The sequence below is a fragment of the Sarcophilus harrisii genome, chromosome 2 (genome assembly GCF_902635505.1).
Source record: "Sarcophilus harrisii chromosome 2, mSarHar1.11, whole genome shotgun sequence".
Classification (NCBI taxonomy): Eukaryota; Metazoa; Chordata; class Mammalia; order Dasyuromorphia; family Dasyuridae; genus Sarcophilus; species Sarcophilus harrisii.
Window position 1 is genome coordinate 182,218,182 of NC_045427.1, and position 23,352 is coordinate 182,241,533.

Here is a 23,352-nt window from a genome sequence, read left to right on the forward strand (position 1 = left end):
TTCTGGAGCATTATGTTACTAAGAATAGCAAAGTCTTTCACAGCTGATCTTCCTACAGTATTGGTATTACTTTATACATAGTACATTTCATAGTACATTTGCTTACGTTCATGGAGGACTTTTCAGGTTTTTCTAAGAGCATCCTGCTCATCAATTCCCAATGAACAAAAAATATTCAATAATAATCACATATCTGGTCTCATTCTTAAAGAATGTTAGTAGTTTGCAAAAATAATAATTTTTTAACACTAAAGGCCTTACTCTATTTAACAGTTCTTAATGAGGAATTAGTGTTTATTAGTTATCTATTAGATAGTCATAATAACAGTCTACTCTTTATGAATGATTCTTAACATTTTGAAAAAAGGGAATATTGATCTTCTTTTGATGTGAATGATTCTTAAAACTTTGTTTAAAAAAAGGGAATGTTGATCTTCTTTTGAAATTCTTTGAAAAATTAATTAATAATCTTAACTATATTGTGTCAATTATATTTTGAAAGATACCAATTGAAATCCTCAAGTGCACAAATTTACAAGAACTTGAATGAATCAGAAAATGCTATAATTTATGGTCTTTCTTGATGATTGCAGGTTTCCTTGGTGATGCAGCTTAAGTTTTTATAATTATCACTTTAACTGAAATTTTGGCTAGATAATTGGGGATAGTAATAAAATATTTAAAATGTTTCATTTCAATATGATCTTCCATATTATTTTATAGTATCTGTCTTATGACTATAAATAAGGTGTAATAATTTAGGATAAAATATATTCTGAAAAGATTCCTTCTCCGTATTAATGTGTCTTGCCTAGCTTAATTTTTAAAGAATTATGATTAAGGTATTTAATGATAATTTTAGGTTTTAGGAGGAAAATATTCCCATTTTTATAAATTAAATTTTAAATAAATATTCAAGTGTAAAGTTATTTCTAAGTTTTTTTTTTTCATTTTTATTCATATCTTCTGAATGTACATTACAGTCTTAACAGGTATATTAACATGTTTGGAGTTCAGTTTTATCACCTATAAAGCAAAATGATTGGATTAGATAAGGTGCTTTTAACATATGGTCTCTGGATTTCCCAGGAGTAAAGGGTTTCCTTGATAAATTTCAGGAAGTCCATAAATTTATTTGGAAAAAAAGATTACAAATTATTTTATACTAAAATCTACCTGACATTTGGCATTTCTTTCAATTACAAGTATAAGCAATAAATATTATTCAAAAACAGAGTCTGTAGGCTTTATTAAACTATCAAAGAGATTTTTGAAACAAAAAAAGTTTAATATTTTTATACTAAATTATGTCTAAGGTTTTATTTCCAACTTAAAATTGTGTGTGAAATTAGGAAAAAGCAAAACTATAAATCCATTTATCCAACCCCATATAAAAATATCAAAAAGCATAATATGCTTTTATCTACTCCATCACTGACTTAATTATAAAAGAGCACTAGAAAGAAACTTTCAAGACAAATCAGATAAGCTTGTGCAGAAAAAAAAAGTTTAATGATTGAAGTGGTGGTGAAATATTACATACTATGTCACATATGAGAAGTACAGAAAATCATTTAATAGTAAGTTTTATAAATATGACAACTACCTATATGATCACTTAAAAATCATCTGTTAGCCAACTGATAAAATTATAGATTCTATATATATCAATTAGTTTGAAGTAGCAATTTTTGAAGTAACAAAACTAATGGAATAAAGTAGATGCCTGCTTATTGGGGGGATGGATGGCTATGAAAATTATTGTACATGGAAGCAATGGGACATTACTGGGATGTCAGAAATTATAGAGAGCCGGAACTCCAAAAAGGTATACTGGAATCTAGGAATTAATGTGTCTTCCCTAGCAAATTTTTAAATAATTATGATTAAGGTATTTAATGATAATTTTAGGTCTTAGGGGGAAAATATTCCCATTTTTATAAATTAAATTTATATTTACATGTACTTAGTATAGTGATGTAATTTTTCTCTAGTACACACATACATAGTGTGCTGTAATGATGTAATTACAATAATGTATATAAGGGCTAAGAAGGAATGGAAGAAGGGTATTTTAGTCATCTGTCTTTTATCCATATTATAGTAGACACCTTTTCATGATTTACTTTTGCAATACCAGCAGCAAAAGATTCAGCCCCAATGGTCACTGAATTCCTTATACAAGCTTTTGCAATCATGAGTGTGCTACAAGCAATTAAAAACAGATAATAGGCCTGCATATACTTCTAAACATTTTGTACACTTTTGTGCACAGTATCAGATTTTATACACCAATGGCATACCTTTTAATCCTCAAGGACAGGCAATAGTAGAAGTAGGAGAAACAAAGACATCCAGATGCTCCTCCAAAAACAAAAGAAAAGGGAAGCCACAGGTAACCCTAGAGAATTTCTAAATTTAGCTCTTTATACAATTTACTTCTTGATTTTTGACAAAGATTTAGAACAGGTTTTATAACCCCCTGGAAGAGCAGTGTCCAGTGGCGAGCAGCTCCAGTATCTTTAGATAATCACCAGGTGATGTGGAGAGATCCAGAAAGTGGTAAATGGAAGGGACAGATAGGTTAACTGCTTGGGGGAGAAAGTTTACTTATATCTCTATAGATGGAGAAGGAATCAGATGGGTGTCAATGAGCCGTAATCACCTTGCCTATTGGAGAGAGATGGAAAAGACCCTTGAAATGAAGGAGAAGACCTGAGAAACATCTCATGGTTCCATCTCTGACTACAAGCACCACTGAAAAAGCATGGCTGTTAATCCTATGAATATGGCAATTGACTTATGAACATCAAAAAATGTTAATGAGACTACTACAGGATTTCAAAATCTGCAGGAATAATTGGATTCCCTGATCTGTGAAGTAATGGACAATAGATTGGTTTGGGACTTTTTTTCTTGGCTGCTGAAAGAGGTGTATGTGTGATTGTTATTGTTCTAGGACTTAGGGATATGTATAATTCCTCGTGTTGATTCATGTTGTTTGTTACATCACTACTAGCCTGTGTTACATTACTATGTGCTTGTATAATACCTCCCATGCTGATGGATTTATGTATACCTGTTTCAAGTAAGACCTTTCAGTCTAGAGGAAACCTGCTAACAATATCTAGTTTGGGGTTCTTACCTCCCTGAGAAGTCAAGAAGGGTGTGATCACTTGTGTTCTAAAACAAAAGAAAGTGGGAGTTGTAGAGGACCTGAACTCTGAAAAGATGTACTTGAATCTAGGTCAGCAAAATACTTATAGTATACATATACTTAGCACTTAGCATGGTGATATAATGGTTCTCTAGTTCATGCACCCATAGTGTGCTTTAATGATGTAATTACAATAAGGTATATAAGAGCTAAGAAGGACTGGAAGATGGACATTTTATCTTTGACCATCCTCCTGGGGGCTCTCCTACTTCCTGCACTAAAGACCAAGTCTGGTCCCCAAATCCTCCAGAAAGTTAGCCCGAACATTACAAGAAATGATTATTATGATGAATATAGAGGAACATGGAAGGATTTACAATGAATATATCAGTACAGATAGAATTTAAAAACTAAATCTTACCAAATTATTGTGACTATGCCCATCCTTAAATAAAAGATAAGAAATAATTTCCCTCTTTCCTTCTATGTGGAATTGAAAGACTATTGTTGTAAAATATTTGCTGTAAGGTATGGATCTCCAGGAAGCAGAGTATAGATGAATATGTTAGGGAATACGTGTGATGTACAAAAGAAAGGAATAATAAAAATTTAAAGAAAAAAATTGTTCTGCTAAAAAACAGGACTTTCATTCTCTTTTAATATTTAATTTCTAATTTATAGAGTTGCTGTTTATTTTCTGCATAACAATATGCTTTGTATATGCCATAATGGTGTAAAATATTACATATTATCAAATTGCAAAAAAAAAAAACAAAACCAAAACAAAACAAAAATAAAAAAAAAGAAACAAAAAAAATTATTTTCCTAGGATTATTGTTTACCAATCATACATCATAGGTCTGCTCCTTCTAATCTTCTAACCTCTTTAACTCAGATACTGTCTTTTTTAGATTTAGATTACTGGAAGCAATAATTCCTAAAGCAGAGATTCAGGACCAAAAAGTTAAGATTAAAACCCTTAAATTCTGAGAATGCCAAAAAGTTGAGAATTTGACATCCTGCCTTCCCAAAGTGTTCGTATTCTTATATTATTAGAAAGTAATCTATGCCTAGCACTAATAGGTCAGTGTCTTCTTAGGTAGGGTAAACCAACCACTTAAGAATCATAGAATTCCAGATTTGTGTGAACTGCAATGTTTGCTACATATAGTATTCAATAATGGTCATTTGCCCTTTACCTAAAAACTTCAAATGAACTTAAACATAATACTTTCTGAATCAACTAATTCTGTTTTTAAATAACTTTGATAGTTAAGTGGTTTTTGTCCTTATAACAAGCCTCTTTGCAACTTATATTCACTATTTCTGGTTCTGACTCCTGAATCCAAATTTAAAAAGTCTTCTCCCATATGACAATCTTTCAGAAATTCGAACATAGCTTTCATAATTAATCTTTTCTTCTCCAGATCAATCCCCAGTTTTTTCTGCTAATACTTGTATGAAATAAACTTCAAAACTGTTTTTTCCTAAAATTTTTCTTTAAAATTGTAAAGAATATTTTATATGTGATTGGATCAAAAAGAAAACAACAAGACTTATTTCTACATTTCTGGAAACTATATATGGGACACTTAAAGAGCCTCCAAGTCCACATTATCTTTTTTTGGACACAATAGGATCACAATCAACTTCATGTTAATTTCAATTCCAATCTTATTTACAGATAAACTATTTCATTTCTTATAATTTTGATGTTATTTTTAAACCCAAGTTTGAGATTGTATACTTATTCTCATTACATTTTATTTTATTTTATTTTCTAATGGTTTATTGTATAACTTTGGATCCTTACTTTGGCATCTTATAAGTTAGCTATCCCTTCCATTTGCAATTTACATAAATATGCCACTAATTCCTTTATCCAATTTATTGATAAAAGGAAAACAGGAAATTGTGGGGAGGGGCTATAGTTTATCAGATAAAGGTTGATATCTAAAATATATAAAGAACTTTGTCAAATATATAAGAATATGACTCATTCCTAAATTGATGAATGGTTAGAGGATATAAATAGGAAGGTTTCCAATGAAGAAATCAAAACAATTTATATTCATATAAAATGTTCTAAATCATTATCAGTTAAAGAATTGTACTTTAAAGCAATGCTGAGATATTATTTCATACCTACTAGATTTGATAGAAGAGGAAAGTGATAATGTTAGAGAAGATGTGGAAAAATAGCTTGTGGAATTGTGAACTGATCCACCAATTTTGGAGAGCAATATGGAATTATGTCCAGAGTTATTAAACTACTTATACCCTTTGACCCAGAAATACCAATGCTTTGTCTATTTCCAAAGATGATTAGGGAAAAAGGAAAAGGACCTATATGTTCTAAAATGTTTATAGTATCAGAGGACTCTCAGTTATTGCTGGTGGGACCAGGGAACCTAGGGGCACCAGACCCAAATGCCTCTCCATCCTACAGCCTCTTCCTCCAATTCAAGACCTTCTCTTCTTCCCAATCCCAGCACAGCCTCCACCTACAAGGGAGGCTCCAGGAACCTCTTGCAAACCAGATAAACTGGTCAACACCTCACCTTCAGGTTTAAGATTCCCTTATTCCCATAAAGCCAGAAAAGGATAGATATCAACAGCCCCTACTCTTTCCATTAGGATCTGAACCCCTCTGTATGTAGCACTCATGTGAGGAATAGGGAAGTAGGATTTCAGCAATAACTCCAAGCCTGTTTGGTCCCACCCAATGTTTTTTTTTTTTTTTTTTTTTTTTTTTTTTTTTTTTTTTTTTTTTTTTTTTTAATTTAATAGCCTTTTATTTACAGGATATATACATGGGTAACTTTACAGCATTAACAATTGCCAAACCTCTTGTTCCAATTTTTCACCTCTTACCCCCCCCACCCCCTCCCCTAAATGGCAGGATGACCAGTAGATGTTAAATATATTAAAATATAACTTAGATACACAATAAGTATACATGACCAAAACATTATTTTGCTGTACAAAAAGAATCAGACTCTGAATTATTGTACAATTAGCTTGTGAAGGAAATCAAAAATGCATGTGTGCATAAATATAGCCCACCCAATGTTCTTAAATGGGATGGCTCTTCCTGTGACTACTGAAAGTATAATGGCACACACAACCAACCTACAACAAGCAGCAACTCCCAGTAGCCTCCCTGCAGATCACACAAAAGGGTTATTGATTCTTTTACAGACTTAGGCACAGTTTACAAACCAAGCTGACTCTCCTCTGGCCACAGGCTCTTTCCACTTTCTTCAAAGAAGGACAAGGGATGTTGGACACTTCCAGGTCAGAGTCCTTGTTTAGGCTTACATTTTGATTAGGAGGAAAGAAGGAGAGGGCAGAAAAGGGCAATATACCTAGCCTAGCCAAGATTCCCAAAGTGTCCCTTTGAATGGTTTACCCTTCTTCAAGCAGCATTGGTGACCTCTGGAGATGTTCTGGGAAAGTATCAAATGACCCATCTTGGGGAGATACCTGCTTCCCCATCTACTTCCCTTGAAGCACTCAGCCTCACTTGTCCCAGCAGAACAAGCCCACTCTTGTAGCCAGGTACAAAACAATTACCAAATCAGTGAGTTCACTGGTACCCAATTATGAACTTTTTTGACTCCTTTAGCCTTAGACTTCCTCAAAGCCCATCTCTCTTCATGCAGTAATATTGGATCAAGACTCCATTGTAGATGAACTTCTCAAACTCTCTTTTTAAAGATCTTGTTTAAAGACCTTGTTGAGGTTATTTCTTAGCCATTAGAATGGGCCAGGGACCATACTTATATACCATTATGCCCAACTCCTTCATTTTATCAATGGAGATGCTGAGGGCAAAAGAGAACTGACCTCCCCTGGATCACACAGCAAGTTTGTGATGGAACTGAAATGAGGATCATGGTCTTCTGATTCAGAGTCAGTCTGGGCTCTTCACATTGTACCTTGCTGCCTTCTTGCATTTTTCTGAAGACTTCATCATCCTCTACCATACCCAAACATTAGTAAATACTTCAGCATCCTTTTCTCCTATAAAAAAGAGATTTTTAAATGTTATTTACTTCTATATTAATGGCAAATGCTATAAAATAAAAGACCAAAACAATAACATAATATTTATAGCAGATATCTTTTTGTTGGCAAAGAATTAAAAAGTGTAGAGATCCCAATAAATTGGAGAAAAGCTGAACAGGTTGAGATATGTAATTATAATGGAACACTATTGTGTTACAAGAAATAATAAGTTTAATTATCTTAGAAAAACATGAATAAATTTGAAATGATGAAATAATGAAGTGCAAAATTAGCAGAACCAAAAGAACACTGTATATGGTAATAGCAACATTGTTTTAAATACAATTTTGAGTAAATAGTAAGTAAATAAGTTATTTTAACTATTATAAATATTCAAACTAACTATAAAGAACATGTGAAGAAAGAGGCATTCTGGATTCAGAAAAAGAACTGATAAACTGATATATATATATAGAATAATTATATATATGTATGTGTATGTATATGTGTGTGTATACATACATAGACAAACAGACACACACACACACACACACACACACACACCTATTTGTCTCCAATGGTAGTCATCTCTACAATTTCAGCAGAATTGAAATTTGTTTTGCAACTTAAATAAAATAAGAACATTATCACTAAATGAAAATAAACAAATCTACCAATTAGTAATGACTATGCCTTATCTTTTAGATGTGATTTTAAATATTAGCACAACAATTTTATATACTTGAACCTATTATGTGAAAAATTTACATGATATTTGTGTTGGAATAGCAAGTTGTGCAAAGTAGATTTGCACTTTCATGTGCAATCATATTTTTATTTATTTTGCTGTTTTTTGGAAATTTTGTTTTATTTTCTAAATTAGAAAGAATTAGAAAAAATAAAAAGAATTCAGAAAAAAAAAAGTTATCATATAGGGATAACCAATGATTTTTTTTTTTGGCATTTTATTGAAGATCAACAGCCATACTGAAATGGAACTATTAATAATTACTCTGCATCTCGTCAAACAACCAGTTCAAAGTCCATCTAATTTTACTTCATTTAACCCATTGCCAAAATATGGAGAAACTAAATTTGTAACACTGTCTTGATCATGCAATGTAACAATCATGACAAAAATATATAGGTTTAGTTTAACATGCCCTGTTCACGCTGAAGTTATTCTGTTTCTTTGTATTCAGCTATTCCTTCTCTATAATAACTAGATAGTTTTTAATATTCTAAATTTTGGGCAAGAAGAGATTTCAAGCTGACTAGACTAAAATTTTCAAGATATTTTCTCTTCTCTTATTTGAAAATCATTTCATTAGACTCCACTTGTCCTGTAGTATAGCTTCCATTAAAAATGACCACTATGTACTATGGTGAACAGTTGGGTCCTGCAGAGCTGGGATAGAGGAGTTGCTGGGAGCAAGGTATATGATAGTGAGCAAGACCCAGATGCAGTCATCGCAGGAGTTTCTAAGGGCATTTTGTTAAAACTCCTTTGTAAACAAAATATAATAAGGATCCAGATGTTATGTATGGGAAATTACTATCTTCTGATAATGGTAAACTTATTATAAAAAGGGAGTATGTTTTAACATCAGAAACAATAAAGGCTATGTTAAGTGGCATGGTCAGTTTGCTGAAAATGAAACCAATGAGGTTAAATTTAAAGAAATTTTATTATAAATTCTATCAAAAGTATGAATGTTTTTTACTACACGGTTCGTTACACTAACAACTCCATAGAGATTCCTGAATTCTCAATTGCACCTGAAATTGCTTTGGAATTGCTAGTGGCTGCAAACTTCCTAAATTGTTAAATAAAATAAATTAGAATTAACTTTTCCATACTTAATGCCTGGTGTTTAGATTGTGACTTTTTTTGATACACCATTTTGTATGTATGGAGATGGGAGTAGTTGAAAATTTTAAAGTTCAATGGAAAGCAAAGTCCATACTTTTACAGAGCAATAAGAACTGAAATTTGTTTTGCAACTTAAATAAAATAAGCACGTTGTCATTAAATGACAAATAAACAAATCTACTAATTAGTAATAATTACACTTTATCTTTTTATCATTTTAAATGTTAGAACAATAATTATATTTATATATGTGTGTGTATATACACAAAAATATGTATATATGTGTTATGTATGTGTGTACATAAATATACATGTATATATGTATAGAGAGAGAGAGAGAGAGAGAGTATGAGAGAGAGAGAGCCATAGAACTTTTGATGTGATATAAGACCCTTTAGCCCACAGCCCAGAGAAACTTGCTCTCATTTCCCCTTGGGGCATCTCGGCTTTCCTGAGAAGTTGGGGGTGGGGTAGGTCAACCTGTGTTCTACTAGAAGAAGAGATACTTACAGGAAGAGAGGCATTTACATATTAATAGCACTGTGCTTATAGTTAGCACTTGCACAGTATGCTGTGATGATGTAACTGTACTAACCTATTTAGGGGCTGAGAGGACTTGAAATAAAGGAACCCCATCTTTGACCATCCATGGGGGAGGGGGGTCCCTGCTTCATCACTCCTCCACTGAGACCAAGGACTCGGGCTGGTCCCAAGATCCTCCAGAGAGCTAGTCCAGACTACATATTGGCACATCAGTGTGAGGGCTCTAGAAAGCATAGTACATTTTGGCATCTCAACTTGGGGGCTCTAGAAAGCATACTACATATATATTTCAATTTACTATGTCATAGCTGTCTATTGTAAATAGTTATGCAACTATTTTGCATTGTCAACTTCTGTATACAAATAGAGGTGGGCAAAAAAATTATTTTAGTAATTCTTGAGTATATAAGAATTGATCTTATGTGTCTTGTGATAAATAGCAGTTGTGTTAACATATCAAAGTGTATCTGCATATCTGTTTTTGTCATGCTACTTAAGTGGTACTTTTAAAATCTTTATGGAAAATTGTCACACATTTCTTTTACTATAGTGAATTCTTAAGAACTTCAGCCAAGTTGTCATTAAGTAACCATAACACTAGATAGCTTTGGCTCTTAAAAGTTAGGGATAGTCAGACAGTAACAATAATTATCTAACTAAGAAAACTTCTTTTGAAATATACTTTCCATTTACTGAATTAACAAAGGCATTACATAAATGTATCTTAAGATAATGGCAAAATTTACCTGTCCCTTCCAAAATTTTTAAATTAAACTATACAAATAAAAAGAAATATTCTTTATGGGACTTTACATGTAGAATTCATGGTAGAGTCTGACATAAAGTACCTTAATAGTTTGTTTTCTTTGTATGTGGTAACTATACAGAGGGTATTACTGATAATGAGGAACAAAGTATATATACAACAAGGGTAGTGTAGTATTCTTTGCTGACTACATCAGAATAATAAAGCTTTCACATATTTGAATAAATATTACTTCAACCTTTATGATTCTGAAAGACAAATAAAAATGTCAGTCAGGGTATCTTGCTCCTAGATATGGAATCAAAAACATAAAAGTGGAACTTTAGCTTCCTACTTTTCATATAGAGTATATATACATAAAAATATACATATATACAAAATATACATATACAAAAATAAGTTTAAATACTAGTAACTAGATTCTTTTATTTCACTTTATAAATTCCCAAGAGAAAAAACAAAAACATCAGAAAACTTAATTATTGTGCTCTCAAAAATTTTTTTTGAAAATTATTGTTATATTTCTTTTAGTAATTCATTTAAGAAAAATTCTGGTTTCTCTACATAGTACAGAAGTATTAACTATTATTTGTTTATTAAGTACAGAGACTTTTAATGCTAGTTGGTAATAAAAATGCCAATTACATATGATGATCTTATAGCTCCAGATGGTAATAGAAACTACATGTCTAATGGGCTCTGTCCTAGTAGGTTATCTTTTAACTCATGTCTACATTTGAACATATCATAAAATATTAAATTTGATGTCTTAATTTAGTATGGTCAGATTTCAGATTAGGATTAATTATGTACTGCAATGGAGGTCCTGCATGATAAGTGAGAAAACATTTACTAAAGAATATTAGATATTTTCTTATGTATGTAGTCTGGTCCTATTTTCAAAAGCATTAAATTCCCCATTTCATGGTTTTTATTCTCAGCATTTTTGATCATGTTTTTGTGTAGTCAGAATGATTAGATATTATTTATTTGGTTTAATCTAAGAAATTTTAATAACCTATCATATTCAAATTTATAATTGTTTCTGAAATTGATATAAGATTATTTTTGAAATTTTATTTAAAACTCTAATCTAATGTTTTTGCTTCTATAGAATTTATACTCATAGAATTGTATTATAATGAAAATCCTTTAAATAGTCAAATAATATCAGCAGAAAAATTTCAGATGAATAAACTAAAGCCATTTATAGTCATATGAAAAAATGCTCTAAATCACTATTGATTAGAGAAATGCAAAGTAGAACATCTCTGAGGTATCTCTTCACACCTCTCAGACTGGCTAAGATGACAGGAAAAGATGATAAATGTTGGAGGAGACTTGAGAAAACTGGGGCACTAATGAATTATTGGAAGAATTGTGAACCATCCAACCATACAAGCCCTGTACATGCCCTTTGATTCCTCAGTGTCTCTACTGGTTCTATATTCCAAAGATATCATACAAAAGGCAAAGAACCCACAAGTGCAAAAGTTTGTAGCAGGCTTTTTTGTAGTGGCAAGGACCTGGAAATTGAGTGGATGCTCATGAATTGGAGAATGGCTGAATAAACTATGCTAAATTAATGTAATAGAATAGAGATTTACATGTACTGATGTTAAGTAATATGATTAGAATCAAGAGAACATTGTATAAAGTAACAAAAGTAACATTCAACAATGAGATGATTCAGGCCAAATCCAATAGACAGTAATGGAGAGCCATCTGCAAATAGAGAGAGAACTATGGGGATTGAATGTAGATTACAATATAGCATTTTCACCTTTGTTTTGTTGTTTGTTTGCTTGTTTTTTTTTTCTTTGCTTTTTGATCTGAGTTTTCTTGTGCATCATGGTAAATGTTGAAATATATTTACACAATGCGCCAAAATGTTTGTGGCAGCCCTTTTTGTGGTGGCTAGAAACTGGAAATTAAATGGATGGCCATCAGTTGGGAGAATGGCTGAATAAACTGTGGTATATGAATGTTATGGAATATTATTGTTCTGTAAGAAATGGCCAGCAGAATGAATACAGAGAGGCTTGGAGAGACATACATGAACTGATCCCAAGTGAAATGAGCAGAACCAGGAGATCATTATATACTTCAACAATGACACTGTATGAGGATATATTCTGATGGAAGTGGATACCTTCGACAAAGAGAAGATCTAACTCAGCTCTAATTGATCAATGATAGATAGAAGCAGCTACACCCAGAGAAGGAACACTGGGAAATGAGTGTAAACTGTTTGCATTTTGTTTTTCTTCCCAGGTTATTTTTACCTTCTGAATCCAATTCTCCCTGTGCAACAAGAGAACTATTTGGTCTGCCCTCATATATTATATCTAGGATATACCAAAATGTATTTAACATGTATAAAACTGCTAGGAGGGGGTAGAGGGAGGAAAGGGAAAAGTTGGAACAGAAGTGAGTGCAAGGGATAATGTAAAAAAAAAAAAAAAAAGCATGTTCTGTCAATAAAAAATTATAATAAAAAATAAATAAAAAGATTTTAAAAAGAAATATGTTCACAGGAATTGCACGTGTTTAACTTATTTTGGATTATTTGCTGTCTATGGGGGGGGGGGAGGGAGAAAATTTTGGAACACAAGATTTTGCAAGGGTGAATGTTGAAAACTATCTTAGAATGTATTTTGAAACTTAAAAAGCTATTAGTATATAAAAAAAGAAAATCCTTTACTGCAATCTCTGCCTGTGTTTCATTGTCTCCTGAATATCTAAATTATCTTATGTTAATTTTAGTTTGTGAGTTTATGTTTGTGTTTATTGTGCAGTAATCGGTGAATCAGCATCTCATGGGTAGCAGAATGTCAGAATACTAATACTTGAAAAATATAATTTCAGCTCAGAAGATAGGATAATATAGTGGATAGAGAGCTGGTCTCTATGCCAGCAAAACTTGGGTTTAAGACCTATTTTGTACACATGGTAACTGTGTGAGCTGGGAAAACTCACCAATTTCATTGCCTTCAACTACTCTCCAGGATTACAAATCCTAGAGAAAGAAGCAACCTTCACTGGTAGATTTTACCAAGTTTTTATACATATATATATATATGTGTATATTTACCAAGAATTTTTCTACCACCAAAATTAGGTCCAATCCCTATTTTTTTATTTCCTAAACAGCTCATACTAGTGAAAAGACTGATTCCCTTAGAGAGTATATATTTTGTCTTATTAACCTTTAATTTTATGATCCTATCAAAATAGTAATATAACATATTTTTAAATGGTTGTAAGACTAATTCTAGAAATTTCTCCCCAGAAAGATATATGAAATGCTAGAAACTTAATAAAGTCTAAGTTAACAAGCACAAATAATTTGATTTATTCTTATACACTGTGATGCTAAACTCAAATTGTTCATATCCAATTGTGAACAATAAGTTGAAAATTTTAATGCTTGCCAGTCATTAGAGAAGCAATTCATTATGGAATTTTATTTGTCATCTATAAATCCCATTTAATTTTAGAGCACACAACTTTATAACTTCTTATGAGTAAATTAAACTAATTTATGGAGAATCTAATGGTTTGTTACTTTGAACAAATAAAGATTTGGATCATTTGAGAGGTCAAAGGTGTGGTGAAAAGTACAATGAAATGTAAGTTGGGACACCAATTTAAGATTTTTTAGAGGTCAACCAGCTATGTGATGGTTTCTTAACTTAGTAGTGGTAATTAGTAATATATTAGGGTTACTATACCCTTTGTAACTTTCCACTCTCAATATGCTGGTGTTCCCTCTCCAATAACCTATGCACTCCATACCTTTATTTTTTGAATAAACAAGCCATTAGGCTCTTTATGTCTAAATGTTATTTCACATATATACATGTATGTGTATGTGTGTGTATGTTTATACAGATGTGTGTGTGTGTGTGTGTGTGTGTGTGTGATATGTAGGTAAATGTGATGACCACATTAGTACCCTGAATACCTTAGTCAGCTGGAATCAGGATAAGCAAAAGTCCTCAGTCTTTATTCTTGGTCTTTAGAGGTGGGATTGAATTGGATGGAAGCAGAATCTCCACGACCTTCCTTCTTCCTCATCTACTGCCAAAGTGACCCTGGCTAGTCTTACTCCACCCCCTAGTCCCTCCTACAATTCTCTGTATATACCAAATATCGATCCAGCACAGGATAGTGGGAAGGGCCATTTTCCAGTATATGCTCATAGAGTATTGTCTAATTGGTAATTAGCCTTAAGTGCTTGGTTGTCCAAGTGCATCAACTAAAGAGTTTCAGGCCTTTATATCTCCTGCTTTCTTTTGTTTTAGAACACAAATGGTCATGCCATCCCTGACTTCTCAGGGAAGTGAGAACCCCAAAAAGGAGGTGATCATGCCCCCTGACTTCTCAGAAAGGGGGGTGAAAGCACTAAAAAGGATATGATCACACCCTCCCTGACATCTCAGGAAAGGAGATGAAAACCACCAAAGGGGAGGGGGGATTGTTACTGGATTTCTGGGCTGAAGGGTCTTATTAGAAACAGGTATGCACAAACCCATCAGCATGAGAGGTATTGCACAAGCACATAGCAATAACGCAGAGGCTATTAGTGATGATTCTCCCCACAGTCAGTGCAGGCTCAATGTACTGTAACAAACATGAATTGTACATGCAAGTAGTGATATAATAAACAATATGAATCAACATGGTGTCGTAGAAGATTTCCAGAAGTCCTAGAAGGAGGTGTATAAACAACAGTCACACATATGCCTTCTTCAGCAGCCAAAAGATAGTCTAAAACCAATCTATTGTCCATTGCTTCACGTGTCAGGGAATCCAATGATCCCCACAAGTTTTTGAAGTCCTGCAACAGTCTTTTTATGTGTTGGGAATCCAATGATTCCAGCAGATTTTGAAGTCCTGCAACAGTCTTATCATTTCTCCGAAAATCCAATGATTCCTGAGGGTTGTGAAGTCCTACAACAGTCTTATCATGTCTCAGAGAATCCAATGATTCCTGAGGATTTTGAGGTCCTACAACAGTCTTATCATGTCTCAGAGAATCCGATGATTCCTGAGGATTTTGAAGTCCAACAATTTTTGATGTCCATGAGTCAAATGCCATAATTGCCATGCTCTTTCAGTGGTGGGCACAGTCAGCAATGGAACCACCCAATGTTTCTTAGTTCTTCTTCTTTGTTTCAAAAGTCTGTTCCATCTCTCTCCTATGGACAAGGCAAATATGGCTTGTTGGCACCAATCTGATTCCTTCTCCATCTGTGAAGATACAAACAAATCCTCTCTCCCAAGCAGTTAAACTATCTGATCCCTTCTATTCACCACTTTCTGGGTCTCTCCACATCACCTGCCAATTATCTAAAGATAGTGGCACTGCTTGAACTAGGTGAGTTCTAAAACCTGTCTGCCGGAGCCAGTGCATCTTTGTCAAAAATCAAGAAGTTAATAGTATAAAGAGCTAGATTTAGAAGTTCTCTAGGGTTACCTGTGGCTCCCCCTTCTTTTGTTTTTGGAGGAGCATCTTAATGTCTGTTTCTCCTCTCTACTATTGCCTGTCCTTGAGGATTAAAAAGTCTGCTAGTAGTGTGTAAAATATTATACTGTGCACAAAAGTGTGCAATATGTTTAGTAGTATATGCAGGTCCATTGTCTGTTTTTATTGCATGTGGCACACCCATAATTGCAAATGCTTGTATAACGAATTCAGTGGCCACTCGGGCTGTCTATTTTGCTGTTGGTATTGCAAAAGTGAATCCTGAAAAGGTGTCTACCACAACATGGATAAAAGACAGATGACCAAAAGATTTATAATGGGTCACATGCATTTGCCAAATTTCATTGGGTCTCAAACCATGAGGGTTTTTCCTTGGGGGGAGCATAGGAGTGTGGAAGGGAAGGCAAGCTGTAAAGGCTTTTACTATGCTCCTAAGCTTCCTCTCTTTTTATTCCAAATTGTAAACGTAAAGTTCAAGCAACCTGATGATATCTAAAATGAGATTCTTGGGCTTCTTGAAATAAAGGAGCATTGGTCAACATGGTTAGAAGGTTATCTGCCTTTGAATAACCATCAAAAACAGGACCTGGAAGCCCACTATGAGAGTGGACATGCAAGATATAATTCTTACCTGGATGCTTTCTAGTGAGAAAGCATCGTGAAGTTCCTTAAAGAGTTGATATATATTAGAGGTTACAAATTTTATTTGGGCTGCGGCAATTCTTTGTACCACACCTACTGAATAGGCCAAAACAGACATTATATTTATATCTCCTGGATAATAAGTAAGAGCTAAAATGATTGCATACAATTCATTCTTCTGAGTGGACTGAAAAGGAGTTCTAACTGCTCTATATTTAAGTCATTAGAGAATATAGTGCAAATATTATGTTTGCATGCATCTGTAAAGATAATTGGTCCTTTAAGAGTAAAGAATCCATTGCCAATAATGTAATAGTCTGGTTATCTTTAATGGAGACCCGTGTGCAAAATTTGGAGCCATGGCTAATAAAATTTGCCACTCTGGGATGGTTTCACAGCATACATTAATTTGTGCATTAGTATAAAAGGTGTATATCTTGTCAGATCTTATCCCAGATAATTGTACTGCTCGTTTAACAGCCTTTAATAAAATTCTAGCCACAAGCACTGGGTAAGGAGTAAGGCTTTGTTCTGGTTTTCCTGGGAGGTTCACCAACTCTATCACACTGTCTTCTTGATGAAGGACTACTGTGGGTGCCTCTTTTGTAGCAAAAACTGATATTTCCAAGGGTTTTTGAGTGACTCTTTCAACCACATTGAATAAAGCCAGTTCAACTTCTCTCAAAGCCTCTTGAGCTTCTTTTCTAAGCTGACATGGTGAAATTAAAGCACTGTCTCTCCTTAAAATATCATATAATAGTTGAAATCAGTAGCTAGTAAAGCCTAACACTGGACGCATCCATTGGATATCTCCTATCAATTCTGAAAGTCACTTAAAATGTTTAGCTTCTCTGTTCTTAAGGAAATTTTTTGTACTGTAAGCACCTTAGGATATACTTCATATCCTAAATATTGAAAAGGAGCATGTCTTTGAATTTTTTATGGAGCTGTGTGCAATTTGTAGTACCTTAGTATTTCCATGGTCATTTGTAGACATGCTTCTAACATTTGTTCCTCAAGTGCACATCCCAATATATCATCCATATAATGTAATAGCATAACATTTGGAAATGCTTTTCTTACTGGAGCAAGAGCAGCAGCAATATATATTTGACATATAATAGGGCTGTTTTTCATTCCCTGTGGCAAAACTGTCCATTCATATATTTTACAAGGCTCAGCTAAATTAACGCTGTGCACTGAAAAGGCAAATCTTTTCATATCCTCTTTATCCAAAGAGATAGAATAGAAACAACCCTTAATGTTTATAACCCAAAGAAGCCATTCTCTAGGCAATTGAGTAGGAAATGGAAGCCCCGGCTAAAGAGTTCCCATAGTTTCCATTTGTTCATTTACCTTTCTTAAATCAGGCAATATCTTCCATTTTCCAGATTTCTTTCTTACAACAAATACTGGGGAATTCCAAGGACTTAGAGAAGGTTATAAGTGTCCTTAATCAAGTTGCACCTGTATTATATCTAATAAGGCCTGAATTTTATCACTACCTCAAGGCCGCTATTCTATCCCCACTGGTGTATCAGTTTTCCATTGAATGGGAACAGGTGAAAGTGTTGGCAGGCCTTCAACAGCAGCTTTGCCTAAAAAAACAAAACAAAACAAAAAAGAAAAAAAAAAAGTTACTCATTTTTAATCCTAATTGTTGTAAAATGTCTCTTCCCCACAGATTGATGGGGATTTTTCAACTATAAAAGGAGTAAAAACTCCTGTTTCGCCTTCAAACATCCATCTCAAAGGGGTAGCACTAACTTCAGCTGCTATTGATCCTCCTACACCAGACATGTAGGTGTCTGCCTTAATCTTTGGCCAGTGATTAGGCCAGTTGGCACCTCTAATGACTGTATGATCTGCACCAATGTCTACCAATCCTTCTAATGGTATGCCATTTATATAGATAGTGAGCATAGGTCGGTCAGCTGTCACAGATGTTGTCCAGTATATTCCTGGATTTTGTTGCTTGGAGTCAGAATCTGGGTGACTATCACCAGATTGCTCATTAGGAGTCTGTATCAGTAAATCTGATGCTACTACCTCTCCTAGTTGATAAGTCACACATTGTCTACCTGTATTAGTGACTGGGATATTATCTACACATTCCCCAGTTTCCCACATCAGTGTATGGATGTACCCTGTTTTGTAAGTATCCTCAGGAGGTGAACTAGTCAAGCCTAGTGTGCCTGGAGGCAAGGGATCCATAGGCTGGAGAGGAACAGATTTCACCTCTCCAGGGGGTATCTCAGTTGTCCCAGCTGTATACAACTCTATTCTCCCCAATTGTAATCCCTTTCTCACATCAGGTTGCTTCCTGGCTGGTTGATTGTGTAATCCCTTTCTCCCATCAAATTATTTCTTGCCTGATTGATCATGTCTGGGTATTGAACTTCTAGGCACTCTCTGGGTGTAGCACTGGCTGCCATCATTCCCCAAGTATTTTTTATCCCTAGGGTTGGGCCCCTCATCCTGTTACCCTGAATCAGTCTACATTCTGATGCCCAATGGAAGCCTGTGTTGCATTTTGAGCATGGGGTACTGGGTCTTGTTCTCCCACCCTGTTTTCTCACTCTGTCTCTATGCCAACACTGAGCTTTCACATCCCCTACTTTACTACATTGAAAGCATTGATGAGTCTCTCTCGAAGTCCCTTGCCAAAAGGGACCCTGTATTCCCATGTTCGGATCTTGGGAAGTCTGCGTCATAGCCTGGCTTTAAAAGCATTTGTGCCCACTGTAGCACAACGTCTTATGATCTCCTCTAAAGGAGCATCCCTGCGCAGTCCTAGTATAATTCTTCTACAAACCTCATTAGCATTTTCTTTAGCAAATTGCCTTATCAAAATGTCTGTTACTGCATTTTCACCATTAGTTTGTGTGATAGCTGTCTGCAAACGTCCCACAAAATCAGCAAAGGGATCATTTGGCCCTTGTGTTACTTTTGTGAAGGCCTCACTCATGTCATTTTTATTGGGGATAAAGGCCCAAGCTTTGATAGCAGCAGTTAGCAATTTGCTCGTATGCTGCTATGGAGTAACTAATTTGTATTGCGATGTCTGCATAAGAACCTATACCTGTTAGTTGGTCATAGGTGATTGGAATATGAACTCCACTTTGACTATTTTGTTGGGGTTGTATCCTACAGAGCTTACTATATTCAGAAAGCCCACAAGAAGTTTTGTCCAGGTTCTAAGCATACTCCTGCTATAGATTTCCAGTCATTAGGGGTTAAATTTTCAAAAGCCAAATTCTGTAATAACATCTTAACATAATCCAATGTAGCCCCATAAAGAGTGCAAGCCTTTTTCAGATTTTTTTAGGATTTCTATATTAAAAGGAGCGTATTTTCTACTTTCTTGACCTGAAGAGTTACACTGTTGAATCACAGGAAAAATGTGTGGTCATAACCCATTTACATCTTTCCCTTCCTCAGTGGCTTTGAGTAATACCTTTTGCAATCTACTCATAGGAGAGTTGGATGCTAGGGGGAGGTGCTGGTGGTGTCACTGCCCCTTCCACTACTCTTCCTCCCTCTATTCCAAAAGGTGAAGTTGATGGAGGAGAGTCAATTATCTGCTCTGTAGGCTGTATTGAAGCTATCTGGTAGGATGAAAAGTCACCACACCCTTGAGCCTCACTTAAATCTCCATGCCCTGTGGGAATATGGTCATTAATCTGTCCATTATCTTTCTCATTTTCCCAACTTCTCCTCATCTGGCTGTTCCAAGAACTTTTCTTTTTTCTATAACTTGCACGATTCTTTAAGGCCAACTGTATTATGTTGTATACATAGAATGCTTTGATGGAAATTGAACAAGGACCTTTTTTGTTGTAATATTCAGAGACAACAGTATCCTATTAATTTCTAATTGTCTGGAGAGTTTTGTTCTTCCTCTAAGAACCAAGGGAAGGTGCGTTTTAATCTACCTAAAAGTCTAGCTATCTGTTCCCAAGTTACAAGTAGGCCTTGTCCCTCAATCAACTTAAGCATGCTTTCTATAGTGCCCCTTCAGGGCAGGGGGGAGGGGAGGATGAAGGAGAATCTTTTCCCAATATCTGCCCCATTTCAGCCAGAAAAGGTTACTAGTTTAGCCCTTAACAAAGTAAGTTCCCTGTTTGTCTATTAAAATACTCACCTAATTTCCTGGTCACCAAAGACTTCTTCAGTGAAAGTAGGGTCCTTGGTTCCACCATGGGCGCCAAATGTGATGACCACGTTTAGCACCCAGGGTATATTAGAATCAGTCAGAGTCAGAATAAGGGAAAATACTTGATCTTTATTCTTTGCAGGTGTGAAGGGGAGTGGCAATACAAAGTGAGAGCAATCCTGACACAAATCCAGCCATCAGTGCCTCTGCCTTTCTCACTCCACCCACCAAATCATCTACACAATCTCCTATACAACACATAAAACTTGCACAGAGAGTGGGCGGGGCCATTCTTTCTCCAAGCATATCTTAATAGAGTATTGTCCAATTGCTAATTAGCCTCAAGTGCTAAGAGAGACCTCAGTGCAAGGAGAGCTTCAAAGCTTCAGCCCATTACAATCCTTATTTATGGAATGATGATATGTTGTTCATTAATTTATGAAATATGGAAAATTTCTGATGTATAATTCTAGGACCACATATTGCTACATATTCAATGTCAGTAAATAATAACAGGCATTTTTAAGGTGTTAAAATTTTACAACTTGAAATACATGAAATATATTCAGTCATTTTATTTCATAATCTAACAAGTATTCTTAATAGTCATTTTTGTAAAATTTTGTAAAAAAAATTGTAATTTTGTAAAAATAATTATTATTACTAAAATTTTTAATGATTCCTCATGATTTGTATAATAATGATAAATTCATAAGGGGTGTGTGCTCCTTTTCTTACCTAGGAGTTTTAAAACATACCTTTTATATAACAAAGGCTAATATTAATCAACAATTGATGTAACAGCAATATCTGACAGCATATGCATAATTCTGTTCAAAGGCCTCTAGTTTTGTCCCTTTGATGAAACCTATGCTGGGAGTATGGAAATATGTTTATTTTTTTTTAAGGATAAAGTATGGTCATATATCATCAGTTTGCATAATTTTATTGTTATTTTTATTCACATTATTTTAATAACTTGTTTGGTTTTTTTTTTTTGCTCTTTCCATTTTTTTACACATTCTTTCTATTAAATTGTGAGCTTCTTTATATTATGAGCTATCTTTTTGCCTTTCTGTGCATCCTCATTACTTAGCATACTACCTAGAATATTGTAGGTAATTCATAAGTATCATTTAATTGAATGCTTTATTCATAACCCCCTTTTGTTTATGGAACAGACTGTGATATAATTGGTCTTGGTGAATCTTACTGCAAAATAAGTATCTGTTAGATTTGGTGCCCACTTTGCTTCAAGTTCTTTGCTGCTACAAAAACTGCTGATTTCTATTTCTAGGAGTTTTCTTTTGTCTTAACTATCCTCAATTTACTATTTATCTTATTTTAATTCACTGAGACCTATACAAAGCATTAAATGAAATTCTCTCATAGAAATTTAACAAAATTTTCTTTTATTTTCTAATACATTCTTTTATTTTTCTGCTTTTATTTTCTAGTATATTCCATTAAAATATTAAAACCTTATATAAAGGGAAAAAGAACTTTCAATCCTACAAATACCAAGAGATTGTAGCTGACCATAGTTTGACTAAGACTAATGGGAAATTGATTTTATCACTTCTCTTCATCATATTTGAACTTCATTATTCATCCTGTTCTCTCAGAATTGTTGGTAAAAAGAATAATAGATTTGGAATTAGTGGACATGGAAGACAGTATTATATCCTTCTACTTTTCTATCTAAGATAGGACTTTTTTAAACCATGCTTTTCTTTATTTACAAGATGGAGAATAAGGATGAATTTTTCATCTATCCAAAAGAAATAATCATTTTGAAATTATAAAGCAATAACATAAAGCATGGTATTTTAAGTGTAGATGTAGAAAGAATCTTCTGGATTTCCTAACAAGTAATTATAGGTACTAAAACAAATCTCAAAACTTAAAAAAATATATTTCTGAGTAGGCCATTAAATGTAGCAACTGGTTACTTATGTTCATTAATAAATGAAACCATTAAAATTGGACCGCAATTTTATTACTTTAATGCATTTATTGTGATGTAGTATCAACTTTTTTGTATCTTGTTTTAAATCCAAATGGATTAGATTAGAGTGAAATAATCTGAGTTGGAAGTTCTTCAGAGAACACTAGGTGCAACATTTTTTTTCTGAAAGAGAACAATCTTTACAACATTCCTGAAAAATAGATATCTAGAAATTTTTGAAGACTTCTAGGAAGTGGCAATTCAGAACTTCTAGTATATCCTAAGTCAGGGTATTTTTAAATTTTAGAAATATTTCCATAGGTAGAAGAATTGATTATGTGATTATCTCTGGTGTGAGAATTCTTGGCATAGATTATACCGATTATAGTCAGTCTACTACTTCTCATTCTGTAGGCCATGTACTCTCAGATGATTCTCTTTTTCCTATCCTGTGACTACTCTAAATAGGCTTGATAACTTCTAGATGTCATGACTTTTTGAATGCCAGAAAAATACATAACATCTTATACTTCTCTCTTCATATTTATCAAGAATATCTTTTTCTTGTCATATGTCTCTCTGATTTTATAATTTAATTTTGGCAAATTACAATTACATTATGACAGTTTTTAAACTGTTGAAATTCTTTTTGTCTAAATCCATCATTTTTCAGACTCTACCAATTGTTTTTAGTTGTGATCTTTTGAGCCAAATGTTAGAAATACACATGTGCATATAGTTGTCTATGTGCGTCTATAGTTTCTA

At 33.9% G+C, this 23,352-nt stretch overlaps 1 protein-coding gene and 1 pseudogene across 1 annotated transcript in view; both read left to right on the plus strand.

The window, feature by feature from the left end:
• SNTG2 (syntrophin gamma 2) overlaps positions 1-23,352 on the plus strand; it is a 628,864-nt gene that overhangs the window by 113,571 nt on the left and 491,941 nt on the right. The gene's annotated exons all lie outside the window — the stretch shown is intronic.
• Positions 8,124-10,730, plus strand: LOC116421479 (annotated as a pseudogene).